Here is a 16,081-nt window from a genome sequence, read left to right on the forward strand (position 1 = left end):
TGAGAAGAATCACTTGATGCATGGTACTAAAGCATTTTGTACCGTGGTGATCAATCATAAAAAAGTAGAGGATGATTATGCATATTTTTTGGTCACCTTAATGTTTTACATTTACAAGTAAAGGAATATTTTTTGGTCACCTTAAGATATTTACGTCTATTTGGCTTCGACATTTCATCTTTATTTGGTATTTAAGAACTTTTCTTCTGCATATGAAATATTAGTATTTCACTGACCTCCCTATAGCCTTGGTATGATTGAGAAGATGGTGGCATTCTTGTGTTTACTAAGTAGGAGTTTCTGATGTCTTTTTTTTTTTTCCTATTTATATGTGTTTGGCTAAATTGATTTGTTTGGTGATGGCTAGAAAGGAATGCAACATTTTCTTCAAATTTTGGTTATGTGAATTTTTTTTCTCTTTATTGTCACGTGAAATTCCATGTTGATTTTTTAAGTGGACTAAAAACTTTTTTGTCCCTTTATAACTGCAATATTAGCAAAGCCACATGTAAGTGAGTTTCTTAAAATTATTAACTATAGAAAGTGTATACGGGTAAACTGAACTTGGAGATCGAACTTACTCGACGCTCGGGTAAGGTCGATACTCGACCGAGCACGAGGATCGGCCGAGCCTGGTATCTTATCGAGCTCAGTATCTGATTCGACTTGGTCTCGAAGACTGATCGAAACAACATACGAATAAATATCGAATACAAAGGCAAGATCGATCCCGATCAAGTTGTACCAAAATTTTGGAGAACTATCGACATCGATCGAAAGCACCAAACCCACCCTTGACAGTCATAGAGGGCATGCTCGGCCCTGCCTCTGAGAACCTCGGGAAAGCGTTGCCAGCTCAGCTGACAAGGGACCATAATTTTCTCCACTAACCAATGATTACAGCGCAAATCATGGCATTAGTGGAAACAGTCCCCAACGGTCAGCAAGACCCATAATTTTCTATAGAATAATGCAAAAAGAAGAAGGTTTTCACCTATAAATAAGGGGAGGTGAGTCAGTGAAAGACACAAGGAATATAGAAAAACTATAAGTATTATTTATTCTAAGCTTTGGTTCGTTTATGCTCTATCTCGTACTTTTCCATTACTTCCATTGATAAAGAAAACCCAATCTCAGAAGCTAAGATTGGCTCCATTCGCGAAAGTTGTTTCTATATTTACATTGTTATTTCCCTTATTAACCTATTTCCTCGTATTTGTATCGACTTGTGTTACGTGTCCTTAGAACCACATACAAGTTCAATTGTTATCCAATTTTAAAGATAAACCGTTGGGTGCCCACCATAGGATTAAAGATAATAGTAATCATTTGATACGAATCTGCATAACACACTGCTTTACGCTTGTCTTGGGAGTATCTTTTGATTTCAGGTCTAGCCACCAAGGTGAAAATAACAACGTATCACCTAGTAACGAGGGGCCACCTGATGAAGCCCTCGGAATCGGGGCGGTAGCTCCAAATGATATAAAATCTCATATGGCCGTCGACGCCAACTTGAACACTGATCCCAAAAACAACATTCGTAGGGGAAATCGATCTGTGGCTCGAAGTGCGCAGAACGCCGAAGGAGACGAAATCAGCCTATGCAAGATTTTCAAAACGCTTCAAGCTCAACAGGTAACAATTGCTCAATTACAAAGTCAAAGTCAGATCCCGAGCAGGAACGAGCCCGACCCACCTAAAGAAACTACCCATGGGACAGAAACGGCCGTGATAAGATCAAATGAACAAGAGTCGGGCACCAACCCCGAAGTCATGAGGATGCTCGAAGAACTGACGAAGTAGATCGAGATGGGGAAAAGAAAATCGAAGCTAACTACAAGAAAGTAGAGATCTACAACTCCAGGGTGGATTAAATTCTGGGAGCACCCGCGGTATTGAAAGGGTTAGACGCCAAAAAGTTCGTATAGAAACCTTTTCCTCCAAGCGCGGCCCCGAAACCAATTCCCAAAAGTTTCGTATGCTCGAAATACCCAAATATAATGGAACGACCGACCCCAACGAGCATGTGACCTCTTACACTTGTGCCATTAAAGGAAAACGACTTGGAGGATGACGAGATTGAATCAGTCCTATTAAAGAAATTCGGGGAAACCTTGTGTAAGGGAGTCATGATATGGTCTCACAGTTTACTTCCTAATTCTATTGACTCTTTTGCTATGCTTGCAGACTCTCTTGCTATGCTTGCAGACTCTTTTGTAAAAGCACATGGGGGCTATGAAGGTTGAAACCAGAAAATCGAACCTGTTCAAAGTGAGGAAAAAGGATAACAAAACACTCTGGTAGTTCGTATCCCATTTTCAAATGGAATGGATGGACCTACCGCCGGTCACCTACGATTGGGCTGTTCAAACCTTCACTCGGGGATTGAATAATTGGAGTTCTACTGCTTCACGTCAGTTGAAACAAAATTTGATGGAATACCCTGCCACTACATGCGCCGATGTACACAATTAGTACCAATCAAAGATTAGGGTGGATGACGGCCAGTTCGGGGCCCATTCAGAGTCTTACCCTAGCAGGAGCCTCGAGAGAACCAAGAGAGACACCAACCGAGAGCCGGGGTCTAGTAGATATCGATACCGACCATACAATGATGATAGGAGGAATGGTGGATTTGCATGTAACCACACACAAAGTGAAAGAAAAAATGATCGGGGGCTCATGAACAAAAACGGTTTCGACAGGTTGGTCAGGCCAATAGAGGCACCGAGATTATCAGAATATAACTTCAGCATCGATGCAGCCACCATTGTATTGGCCATTGGGCAAATCGGAGATACTAAATGTCCTCGACCCCTACAATCCGACCCATCTCAAAGGAACCCCTGCTTAGTATGCAGATACCATGGAACCCATGGTCAAGTAACCAAAGATTGTTAACAGTTTAGAGAAGAGGTGGCCCTATTATTCAATGAAGGGCATCTTCTTGAATTCTTGAGCGATTGAGCCAAGACACACTTCGGTAACAAGGACTCCAATAAGCGAATAGAACAAGAAGAAGTCGAACCTCAACAAGTCATTAGCATGATCATTGGTGGGGTCGATACATCACAAGAACCAACATCAAAGCGCACCGGGATGCCCATCCCTAGGGAAAAACGAGTTCGAGAGCGTAGACCAGAAGAAGTCATATCTTTCAGCAATAAAGATGCTAAAGGTATCATTCAATCTCACAATGACGCCCTGGTAATATCTGTACTAGTAAATAAAACTAGAATTAAACGTGTGTTAATTGATCCAGGTAGTTCTATCAACATTATCCAATCGAGGGTTTTAGAGCAGCTCGGGCTGTCAGATAAGATCATTCCCAAAGCCCGAATCCTAAATGAGTTCAACATAGCATGCGAAACCACTAAAGAGGAGATCACATTGCTAGTAAAATCTGCAGGGGTCATGTGCAAAACCAGGTTTTACGTGATCGAAGGGGACATGAGGTATAACGCTCTTCTCGGGAGGCTGTGGATCCATCATATGAGGGCGGTACCCTCGACCCTCCACCAGACATTAAAATTCTGAGTCTCGGAAGGGATCAAAACAATCTATGGAGAACAACCTGCAACAAAAGAAATGTTTGCCGTCGAGGAAGTGATCCCAATTTCGACCCCCACGACTCCAACGAAATCCAGTTCGACCTTCGACCTCAAGGCCAAATAGCAATCACCAATTCCAGCCTCGACACAATCGAATGAGCGAGAAATGATCGAGGATGATGATCAGGAAATACCCCGATCATTCGTGGCGCCATATGACTCCGATGCTACTAAATTAACAATCGAAGAGCTAGAACATGTTATATTGATCAAGCATATGCCTGATCGCAAGGTATATTTGGGCATAGGATTAACCCCCGATCTCAGGAAAATTTTTTATTCATTTTCTTTTGGTTAACATCGATTGTTTTGCTTGGTCCCACCTTGACATGACAGGGATCCCACCGGAGGTGACCACTCACAAATTAAGCCTGAATCCGAAGTTTATTCTGGTCAGGCAAAAAAAGAGGCCCCAGTCCGAGATATAACATGTTTTCATTAAGGACGATGTGACGACCAAAAATCCAACTAGTCATGATGGAAATTAACCAATTCTGCTAGGTAAGCCAACTCATCAAGTCTATTATAATATAACTTACTAAGGTTACATAAATGATCTCTTATACACCTCCCTAGGACTGATAGTACAAATCACGAGCTTCTAAGAATAGAGTTTACAATTCTAGCATGAAATAAATACATCATCTATTTAAAATATATCATCTATTTGAAATATACGTAAAAAGAGTTTTATATATCTAAGGCTACCATGAACAAGAGGAAGCTATAACAGAAATGTAGGTACATCTTCAAATCCAGCTTCCGCCATGCAAAACAACTTCGTCATCCGAAATCTGCACGCAATGTGTTGGAAGTGTAGTATGAGTACAACCGACCCCATGTACTCAAAAAGTAACAAACCTAACCTCAGTTTGAAAGTAGTGACAAGCTTATACCAAGGTCAGAGTCCACACCAATATCCAGTAACATCTCATAACAATATAATTAAAGCATCACAAGGAATAACTCAATAATAAATTGTTCGGCTCGTTCATAATTTCAAATATATATATATATATATATATATATATATATATATATATATATATATTTGCTTTTCAAGTATAATAGTAAAACTCAATTCTTTTTACTGAAATCACTAAAATATGAGTAAGTCTGAAAACTATGATTTTTTCCATAAACTTTCTTCCATAATAGAAGATTTTCTTTTTCAAATAGCATGAGGAAAGTATATCTCTATGCCTATATGTCAATGTGCATGCCAATGCAATGGAAAATAGTGATAAAACCATATGCATACTCTCAGAGTATCAATTCACTCAGTCCTTCATGTCACTCAATCCTCCCAGTCACTCAGTCCTCCCAGTCACTCATGCCTCACAGTCACCCAATCCTTCCAAGTCACATGACACTCCGCTTGGCAATCACACTCAGTAGGTACCTGCGCTCATTGGGGGTGTGTACAGACTCCTAAGGGGCTTCTTCAGTCCAAGTGCTATAACAAGCCATTCATGGCATTAATTAATAAAACGTGCTGCAGCGTGCAGCCCGATCCCATAATCATCCTCACAATTAGACCCTCGGCCTCATTCAGTCATCAATCTCTCTAGTCTCTTAGCTCAACATGTCATGAAAATTAACCCAAAAATGATGATATATTGTATCAATAAATAACAATAGAGACTAAGATATGATATGAATGTATGAATATGTCTGAGTATGAAATATCAATGAAATCAGTGAGACGACAGCAAGAGCGACCACTATGGGTCCCAACAATATCGACATAAAGCCTAAATATGATATCTAGAATGATTGATAGCTCAATTACTTTATCACATGGTGAAAACACATGTATCAACAAAATAGGGCCATTAAACAGTACTATCGAAATAACAGAGTCACAATTCACTGGGTGCACGCCCACATGCCCATCACCTAGCATGTGCGTCACCTCAAGACCAATCACACAACACGTAATTTAGGGCTTCATACCCTCAGCACTAAGTTTAGAAGAGTTCTTTATCTTAAGTCGTGCAAATCCCTATTCCAATATACCATTGCCTCGCGAGTTGGCCTCCAAATGCCTCGAATCTAGCCACAAATAGTTCGATACAATCAACATAAGCTATAGGGATAAATTCCAAATAATAAAAAGCGAGTCTTTTATTATAACCCCGAAACAAACCAACTTGAAACTTAAGGAAACATCATGGAATTCAATGGAACCAATATTAGTAACAATTTCCATAATTTAGACCATTTAGACAATTTAGCAAACACTTAGGAGGCATACATTTCTACTTCTCTTAACCATTTAATTAGTTCTTCCAACTAACACCATCTACCAACAATTCATCCCACCATCATTCTTTAACAACCTATTCTCCCAACATCACATGGGTGGCCAACCATTTACGCCCAACCAACAAAATCTCATCAAATAATCACTTTTCAATCTCTACAATGGGTATTTATTTAGATTGAGAATTTATAGGTTCCAATACTTGATTCATACACATATTTCCATAATACATCCATACATGTTTACATAATACTCATACACCAAAGAATCTTTTATGACCCACTTTTAATCAAAATCCCGAAATTGAAAATATATGGTATGGACACTTACCCCTTTGATGAAGATCTTGTGATATTTCTTGGTTAATCTTCAAAGATTTGAGTAAGAATTGAAGAATGATTTGATGAAAATCACTTTCTCACTCTAGGGCTCCCTCTCTCACTCTAAAGCATCAGATTTTTGCTCAAAAAGGATCCATTGCGTGTATTTAATGAAGTTGGGTCGGGTTATAAAATAGAAGAATGGATAGTCCAAAATTTTAGATCGAGCTACAGACCTAGCGTCGCCAGGCTAAAGCCTGGTCTATCCTGGCTTTACCCTGGCCTCGCCAGCCTAAAGCCTTGTCCAGCCTGGTCTAGCATGGATGAAAAAAATTTTCAACTCCCCAGCATTGCTTAACCGCGCTCAAAACTCCGAAAATACAATGTATTAGCCTACCTTGACACCACAAGACCTTAAATTACATAGTGATGTTTTCTGGGGCCTTACAGATGAGGTATCCAAACTTCTTAATATAGGGTCTATTCGGGAAGTGAAATACCCGAAATAGCCAGCAAACGTAGTGGTAGTCCCTAAGAAAGGAAACAAAATGAGAATGTGCATAGATTATAAAGATTTGAACAAGGCATGTCCCATAGATTATGCCTACTCTGGGTATAACCAAATATTGATGGACTCGGGTGATCAGGAAAAATATTTCTTTATCACTAAATTCGGTACATACTGCTATAATGTAATGCCATTTAGATTAAAAACCCCAGTGCTACTTACCAACGTTATGTAAATATAATGTTTGAGGAAAAAATTGGGAAAACAATGGAAGTTTATATTGGTGATATGTTATTAAAGCCTCTGCGAATAGAGGACCATTTAAAACATTTGCAGGAAGCCTTCAACATATTGAGAAAGTACAACATGAAACTGAATCCAGAAAAATGTGCTTTTGGGATCGGATCCAGTAAGTTCCTCAGGTTCATGATCTCCAATCAAGGAATGGAGATCAATCCTGACAAAATCAAGGCTATCGAGGACATCGCTATAGTCTATAGCTTGAAGGTCGTGCAAAGCCTATATGTGTTGTGACAACTTTCCCATTACGGAATATAATGCATAAGCCCGAACTCTCGGGATGATTGGCCAAATGGGCCATAGAGATTAGTGAGAACGATAACGAATATCAACTCTGAATTGCCATTAAATCTCAGATATTGGAAGATTTCATAGCCGATTTTACACCATCTCTGATTCTAGAAGTCAATAAAGAAATATTGGCCTGCTCGAAGGCCTCCTCAGGAATCTAGATCTTATTTACAAATGGTGCGTCAAATGTAAAAGGTTTCGGTCTTGGCATAGTGCTGAAACCACCCTCGAGCAATGTAGTTAGACAAATGATCAGAACTTTGAAATTGACTAACAATGGGGCCGAATATGAGGCCATGATTGCAGGTCTAGAACTCGCAAAAAACTTGGGGGCAGAAGTAATTAAGGCTAAGTCTGACTCCCTTCTCGTGGCGCATTCGTGGTTAGGGAAGAACGAATGCAAAGATACCTCGACAAGTTACAAGTAATACTACATCAATTCAAAGAATGGAGTGTACAACACGTGCCCCGAGATCAGAATAGTGAGGCCGATTCCCTAGAAAATTTAGGCTTGGCGGTGGAAGATGGCGAGCTCGAATCAGAGGTAGTCGTACAATTGAGAAAGTCGGTGACAAAAGGAGGCTACATCAAAGTAAACTCCGCGATCCTAACTTGGGACTGGAGAAGCAAATACATACAATACCTGAAAATAGGGAATTTACTGAAGGATCCAAAAGAGACGAGGTCTCTGCACACAAAAGTAACTCGGTTCAGCCTATCTGAGGACGGGGTCGTATTCAAGAGAACGTTCGATGGTCCACTTGTTATTTGTCTCGGGCCAGGAGACACCAATTACATTTAAAGAGAGATTCACGCGGACACTTGTGGAAATTACTCAGGTTCCAAACTATTAGTTCGAAAGATAATCAGGGTTGGTTACTATTAGATCGATATGGAAAAAGATACAAAGGAGTTCATACGAAAATGCGACGGGTACCATAAACTCGCGCTATCGATTCACCATCCTGGGGAGCCACTGCACTCGATCATATCACCATGGCCATTTATGAAATGGGGGATGGACATCGTTGGCCCTTGTCGCGCCCCTTTTTCTTGCGAAATCAGGTTTCGACGTCGTGACAACTCTTTTAAGGAAGGGAAGGTTAAAAGAGAGAGTCGCCACCCAACGGGTTTGAGGTGCGTTAGGGCACTTATTTGCAAATAACTCTGATTTAACTAGTTTGCGTCATCAAAGATCGGGTAAGGGCTCAAAATTACCTCAAAGAAAAGGTGTTAGGTACTCTTCGAGGTCCACAATTGTGGGTCTCGGCCGAACATGAATTATGTGAATTAATCAGATAAATTGAGACAAAGAAAGCGAGAAGTTCGGGAAGTTTTTATTATCAACAAACTTTAAACACATGGCTTAGAGATAAATAGGAATACGAAGGAGGGGGTCCTAAGTTTTTTAGCCTAAAGGATCACCCCGTGCAACATAAATAGTACTTCGTAACTCCCTCTGAAAGGGTGTTACTTATATTATCCAGCGGGCACAGACTATTATCTCCTGCTTCCCGATTACTATCTTCAAGTTGTTACGTAAAACGTACTAGTTCAATTATAAGTCGTTCCCTGTGCGTGCACTACTCGTCTCATGCCTATGGTCCAGGTGGTTTTGGACCTCTATTTGGGTGGTTTTTGACCTTATCTAGGCTGCTCAAAAATGCAAAACTAGGCGACAAGGAAAAACATATAAAGACTTCACATAAAGCAACTAAGGCTCACATTGACCCCCACACTTGACAACAAATGCACGCAAACACATATGCAAATTAAGAGACTTCAAAACCTTAAACCTATAGACATGATTTCTAGGTGGCCTTGAATCAAAGTATGGGCATTTCCAAATGCAAGGTGCCATTTCACACAAACAATTTTAGGAGGCGTATTTGGTACTGCAAGTTGATTATTGAAATTGAATATTATAAGTGATTAAACCTATAAGCATTATTTCTAGGTGATTCCGGATTCTAGTATTATATAGGTAATGCTATAATTTCTGAGGTACTGGCAAATTAGAATGTTGCAAGTCCTATAAATATGGTATCTAATCGTTTGTGTAAATGGGCAACGATGTCGTCGATAAACATCCGTTGGGCAGAATTTCTAACAATTGACAATTGGGCTTGATTTTAAACACTTTATCCCTATAGGCATGCTTTCTAGGCGGGCAGTATGATTCAATAGCGAATTTAAGTAGTTAAAATCCTATAGGCATGGTATCTATTGTATAGTAAAAGACAATAGCAAATGAAGTGATCAAATCCTATAGGCATGGTTTCTAGTGTAAAGTGTAAGACAATAGCAAATGAAGTGACCAAATCCTATAGGCATGCATTTCTAATGATCATTGCGATACAGTATCAAACGAAATGATCAGAATCCTATAGGCTTGATTGCTAGTGAATATGCTGAGGCGAATTGAAAGATAGTTCATTGGCATTTATTCCTATAGGCTGGATTTCTAATAACACATAACAATAAATATAATTGCAACATTTTCTACTTGTGTTTGCTAGTAAACAATATGTGTGTGCGTGTTTCCTCTAATGGCATGGTTTCTATAGTGCACATAGTAATTGGACAACACGTATAGAAAATAATTATCAATTTCTATAGGCATGTTATCTACCCCTTTTCATGCAAACATTAAGACTCTACCCATTTCCCATTTTTACTAACACCCCGTTGTTCATTACAAAGATATTACAGGCCCAATAGCAAAGTAATTACAAGTATTGTACAAATAATGACAGTAGGACCAAAAGGAAACACCCAGCATTGCATGGGCCTTCAGCAACTCTCATGCAGTATACCCAGGAATCAACACAAACTAGAATTCATAGAAGAACTTAAGCAAGATCACACAACAATAGATTGACCAACCAATTTACATATTCAGTAGACCACATGAAGAAATAGTGGAGTGTCAGGAATAATGTAGGTTTCAATATTAGGGGAAATGATTAAGGACCCAAATCCTAGTGCGTCAGAGTTCACAAGGGCCTCAAATGGACCCCAAGTAGTGCTCACACTAGGGAGGTCAGTAGCATTAGCCTTGATAGACCTGTCTTTCAGCCGGCTAAGAATAAGGAGTTCAAAACAACATAAATGACAATGTAGGAGAATGGACAATAGCTGAGAGACAAAAGTGAGGAACACACTTATAACCTAAAACAGACATAGCTATAGGGAGCAACTAATCAAACAGGCCATCTGGCTCAGCAGGATTACAACACATAGCATAGTACCACATAGACAACCACATATTGAAAGAGTTGGGGGGAAGAAATAGGTTTGCATAGGTTATCAGTCATGACACTAAACCAATTGAGGCTTAAGAGGTTCAGATTAAGCTAAACATGCATCCTAAAATCATGATAATCAGTATTTAGACATGATAGGGGACACATTTTGTGATAAACACAGGAAGAAATAGGGTATCAAATCAACTAGGACAGACTAGAAAACATATTAGAATAGAAGCAAGACATTGTACATGCAGAACATGCATTGCAAGGACTCAGAATAGAGTAATATAGCAAACTCATACCAAATATCACATAAGGGTATTTTGGGATTGTCACAATAGACTAAACAACTAGAGAAGATCTAAATCATGTCACAAAATAGTTCAAGCAGGGCATGGAAAAATAGATTGAGGTAACTGTTAAGATCTCAATCAATCACTAATGGGTATGGGGATTATGCTGAGTGACAAAATAGCAAGTGAACATGTCATAATTAACACAGACATTCTAGCATTCACTATAGAGGCTGAAGATAAAACAAACAAGCATGAATTAGGGAAACATACAGACACCATTGCACTCAGATTACCTAAGTTAGGCTTGGGTAAACACAGAACTAGTAGCATTAGGATGAAAGTCATGTGCTAAAAGACTTAGAACAACATAATTGATAGAATCACGTGCAAAAGCAATCCAAAAAAACATATCGAGCCAAGGATTTCAGAGGTGAGAACACATGCAAATCGAAGACATGTAGGGATGAAATTATAAAGTTAAGTAACTCACCAGTTAAGTGGACAACAAATAAGAGCAAAAGATCCACAAGAACCTAGAAACCTCGATGCGTCCAAGTTCCCAAGGGCTTCAAAGAATCCCGGTTAATGCTTGCACCCAGAAGAGTTCGAACAGTAGATTCTCTGTGATCTTGGCTTTCATTCGGACACCACAGAACAAAGAACAAGATAATAAAGGAATTCACAGAGCAAAGCTTCAAGTTTTTAGCGAGATTATAGCGATTAAGGTCTGTTTTAAAGGGGAATGGGGAGGGGTTTATATAGTAGTAGATATTAAACACCCAAACAAGGAAAACCATCAATCAAATACGAGAAAGGAAAGAGCATCACATGCAATTGAAAATTAGTGAGGAAAAGAGAAGATCTCAAACCCTAGTTTTTTAGGGAAAGTAAATATTGACAAAATATAACAAAAATTAGACATACAATAGAATATAGGACGAATACAGACATAATAGAATCGAACCCATTTGGGTTCGATTTAGAGAGATCTGAAATCCTAGTTTTAGGGAAAGTGTAAATCAGCAAAAATACAAACAAAATCGGACTCACACAGTGTAGAATAAAATGTGTGTAGATATAATATCGTCCAGATTCAAGAGATGGGAGTCAATCAGATAGAATCAAAGTGGTAGTACTTGCCATGTTTAGGCAAGTACTAGGTAATACCATGGAGAATCAATCAATAGCGGAAACATACTAACATGGTAAGCAGATGAGGGGAATATCCCATCAAAAGAGGGATTAAGGAAAGGATTTTGAGAGGTGGCGGCTAGGGTTCGTAGGAGAATAGAGTGGAGAGATTAAGAGCGTTTAGGAGCGGCGGGTTAGATGAAATGGTAGGGTTTTGGGCTGGCTAGGTTAATTAAAAACGGGGGGAAAGATGTGAGCCATTGATCTTGAAAGATCAATGGCTGGGATTTAAAAATGAATGGGGCGGGTTAAAATGAAACGGGTACTAACCGGGTAATAGACAGGGTCGTTTGGTCTTGTGACAGGGGTAATTGGGCTAATTTGTGTCCGAATTTGGTTTTAACAATTGACTATTATTTAAATACACAAAAATTAACAAAATAATTTATAAAAAATACTTAATAAATTTATAAAAATCTTATTTATGCAATAAAATGATTAACAATAATAATTTAGCATTATAAAATATAGAAGGCTATTTTAACACAAATAGTATAGAGAAAAAAAGTAATTACATATGGATATAGGCTATAGTGCAAAATTAGATAAATAGCTTAAAAAATGCAAACATAATTATACAAAATAAAGTAAAAATATTATGAAACATATATGAGAATGAAAAATAGTAATTTGGATGATTAAGTTATCATAAAATAATTTGAAGGAAAAATTAATAATTATTCAAGTAATTTAAATGCAGAAAAAATTAATTTAAAAGCTCTAAAAATTATGAAAAATTATGAAAAATGCTTGTATAGATTTGTAAACTAAATGCAAAATGATGTTTTCAAAGTATATATATATTTTTTGAAAAAATGTGAGGGCAAAATTGGGTATCAACAGCCCTCTCCCACGGGCACTAGATAAAGCTCAATTTATTTTATTTATGATAAACTGTAATTTTAAATGGGTTGAAGCTTAAGCATACGAGAAGATCAGTGAAAAGGAAGTGATCGATTTTATTTGGGACCACATCGTATGCTGATTCGGGATACCATCTGAAATTGTATGTGAAAATGGAAAGCAATTCATTGGTAGCAAAGTCACAAAATTTTTCGAGGATCACAAAATCAGGAGAATCTTATCAACGCCTTACCACCCCAGTGCAAATAGACAAGTATCAACAAATAAAATTATTATACAAAACCTTAAGAAAAGGTTAACTAAAGCCAAGGGAAAATGAAGGAGATTCTACCCAAAGTACTTTGGGCATACAGAACGACCTCGAGATCCAATACCGGGGCTTTGCCATTCTCACTGGTATGGCACCGAAGCCCTTATACTGGTCAAAGTCGGTGAACCAAGTATCATATTTCGATATGAAATGGAGGAATCTAACAACGAAACCATGCTTACAAACTTGGAACTATTAGACGAAAGACGAAAAATTGCCTTGTTCGATTGGCCGCCTAAAAGCTGAAAATCGAGAGGTATTATAATCTAAGATACAAGCTTAGATACTTCAAAATTGGAGACTTGGTGTTAATAAAAGTCATGTTAAACACGCGAAATCCAAACGAAGGGAAGTTGGGCCCGAACTGGGAAGGTCCGTACCAAATTCTCAAAATCACCGGGAAAGGATCTTATAAACTCGGGACAATGGATGACCAAGAGTTACCTAGAAATTGGAACGTGACACACCTAAAACGATACTATTGCTAAGGTATGGCTTCCGTTAAACACATTGATATCTTGAAAACTAACCATTGCAGATAATCGATGAGGTACAATGAGGAACTTGAAGACCGAAAGCACGCGTTGCACTCTTGCAGTCAAAGACATCAAAAAATTAGATCGTCCTTAGATTTATAAAGAGAAGATTATAATAAAAAGAATAAGGATTTCCTTTTTTATAGTAGAAGGACAGATGTTCCGGTAAGGATGTGCGAACTGCTGGTTATGGAGGGCACGAGAAGAGGTAGAGAGCGGCCTAAGAAGTATTGGGGGAGGTGATCAGGCATGATATGATGAGGCTTCATATTTCCGAGGACATGACAATTGATAGGAATATGTGGAGGTCGAGTATTAGGGTTGTAGGTTAGGAGGTAGTTGAGTGTTGCCTTATGTCATAACTTTGTGCGACTAGTTTGGTAGGGATACTATTTCGCTTTTGCTTTGTATCTTTCTTTTGGATTTCATATTTTTCCTATTATTTCTATGTTGTTACTGATATTGTCTCCTTTTGTCTTTTTGTCTTATTGAGCCGAGGGTCTTTCAGAAACAACCTTTCTACTCCTTCGGGGTAGGGGTAAGGTCTACGTACACACTACCCTCCCCAGATCCCACTAGTGAGATTTCACTTGGTTGTTGTTGTTGTTGTTATAGCAGAAGGACTGATAGATGGAAAGAATAATAGAAAAAGAAAAGGAATTTGAAAAATGAGTGTCAGGAGGGAGGGAAATCTTGCTGGGGAGTAGGGAAGGGGTGACTTTGGCTCACATGGGATTGTGTTTGAGGTAATTGGTAAGAAATTAAGATAAATTCGGCAAAGAGAGAGAGATAGTAATAGGCAATAGCTTTAGAAATAAATAAAGAAATAGAGTAGTAGGGCAGACTAGGACTTGGTAAATATTACTGAATGTGGGACCCAAAGTCCATTTGGCGAAAGATGAAACTAGACTCATACAATTTATGTCGGCCATGTAAGAGTTGTATCTCGTACACAATAAAACTTCTCGATAAAGACCAAAAAAGTTTATATTGCTTTTAAGAACATATATTAATTGTATTTACAGTGAAGTTCCGTTTTTTCCCTTTTCCTGAATGAGGGTGAGGGTGAGAAACGTAGAGGAAGTTAAAATAGAAGAGAACACATTAATAATTAATAATAACGATCCTCTAACTTTTCCAAGTTGAATAAAGTGGCCGCTGTTCTCAGCCTGTCACAATAACAAAACAAAACTCACCGACCAAAAAAAATTCGTTATTCCTACAACAGAATATAGACATTAGTATAAGAGAAAATTGGATTAACTCAATCAAGTCTTTCACCGTTACAAGATGTAGCTGAATATTAGCACAAATCATATCTCTTATAAGGTGGTGAGGACTGCAATCTAATCGAGTCCAGAATATTTATCTTGGCTTGATTTGATTTTCGTAATCAAGTAATCTGAAATTGAGCTTGACCTCATTTTGGTACCAAATTATTAGCTAGATCTCAATGTCATAGAAAATTTTTAGGAGTATTCTCTCCTTTTTAGACGAAGCAACCAAAGAGGATAAGACGTTTGTATAATATATAGAACATGTATTAAAGGAGAGAATACTCCTTTATTTGGGGTTTTGCACTATTTCCATAAAACCCAGAAATAATTTGTTATTAACCTTAACAAACAATTGGTTTTTGCACTATTTCCATAAAACCTAGAAATAAACATCGACTATAAACACATCCTGGTAAGTATATCGTTCACTTACTTGTTCTTATTTCAGATTCATGCTAGATCAATGATATCCAATACAAATTAATTCATAATGAAAAATATATATTATTTGACTAGCACTATCAAATACATCAAAAAATTAGATCGCCCTTAGATTAATAAAGAGAAAATTATAATAAAAAGAATAAGGATATCCTTTTTTATAGTAGAAGAATATATGCTCCGGTAAGGAGGTGCGAACGACTGGTTGTGGAGGGCACGAGAAGAGGTAGAGTGCGGCCTAAGAAGTATTGGGGGAGGTGATCAGGCAGGATATGATGAGGTTTCATATTTCCGAGGACATGGTACTTGATAGGAACATATGGAGGTCAAGTATTAGGATTGTAGGTTAGGAGGTAGTTGAGTGTTGCCTTATGTCATAACTTTGTGCGACTAGTTTAATAGGGATACTATTTTTCTTTTGCTTTGTATCTTTCTTCTGGATATCATATTTTTCCTATTATTTCTGTGTTGTTACTCATATTGTCTTCTTTTGTCTTTTTGTCTTATTGAGCCGAGGGTCTTTCGAAAACAACCTCTCTACTCCTTTGGGGTAGGTGTAAGGTCTGCGTATACACTACCGTCCATAGATCTCACTAGTAAGATTTTACTGGGTCGT

The sequence above is a fragment of the Nicotiana tabacum genome, chromosome 3 (assembly GCF_000715075.1).
Source record: "Nicotiana tabacum cultivar K326 chromosome 3, ASM71507v2, whole genome shotgun sequence".
Classification (NCBI taxonomy): Eukaryota; Viridiplantae; Streptophyta; class Magnoliopsida; order Solanales; family Solanaceae; genus Nicotiana; species Nicotiana tabacum.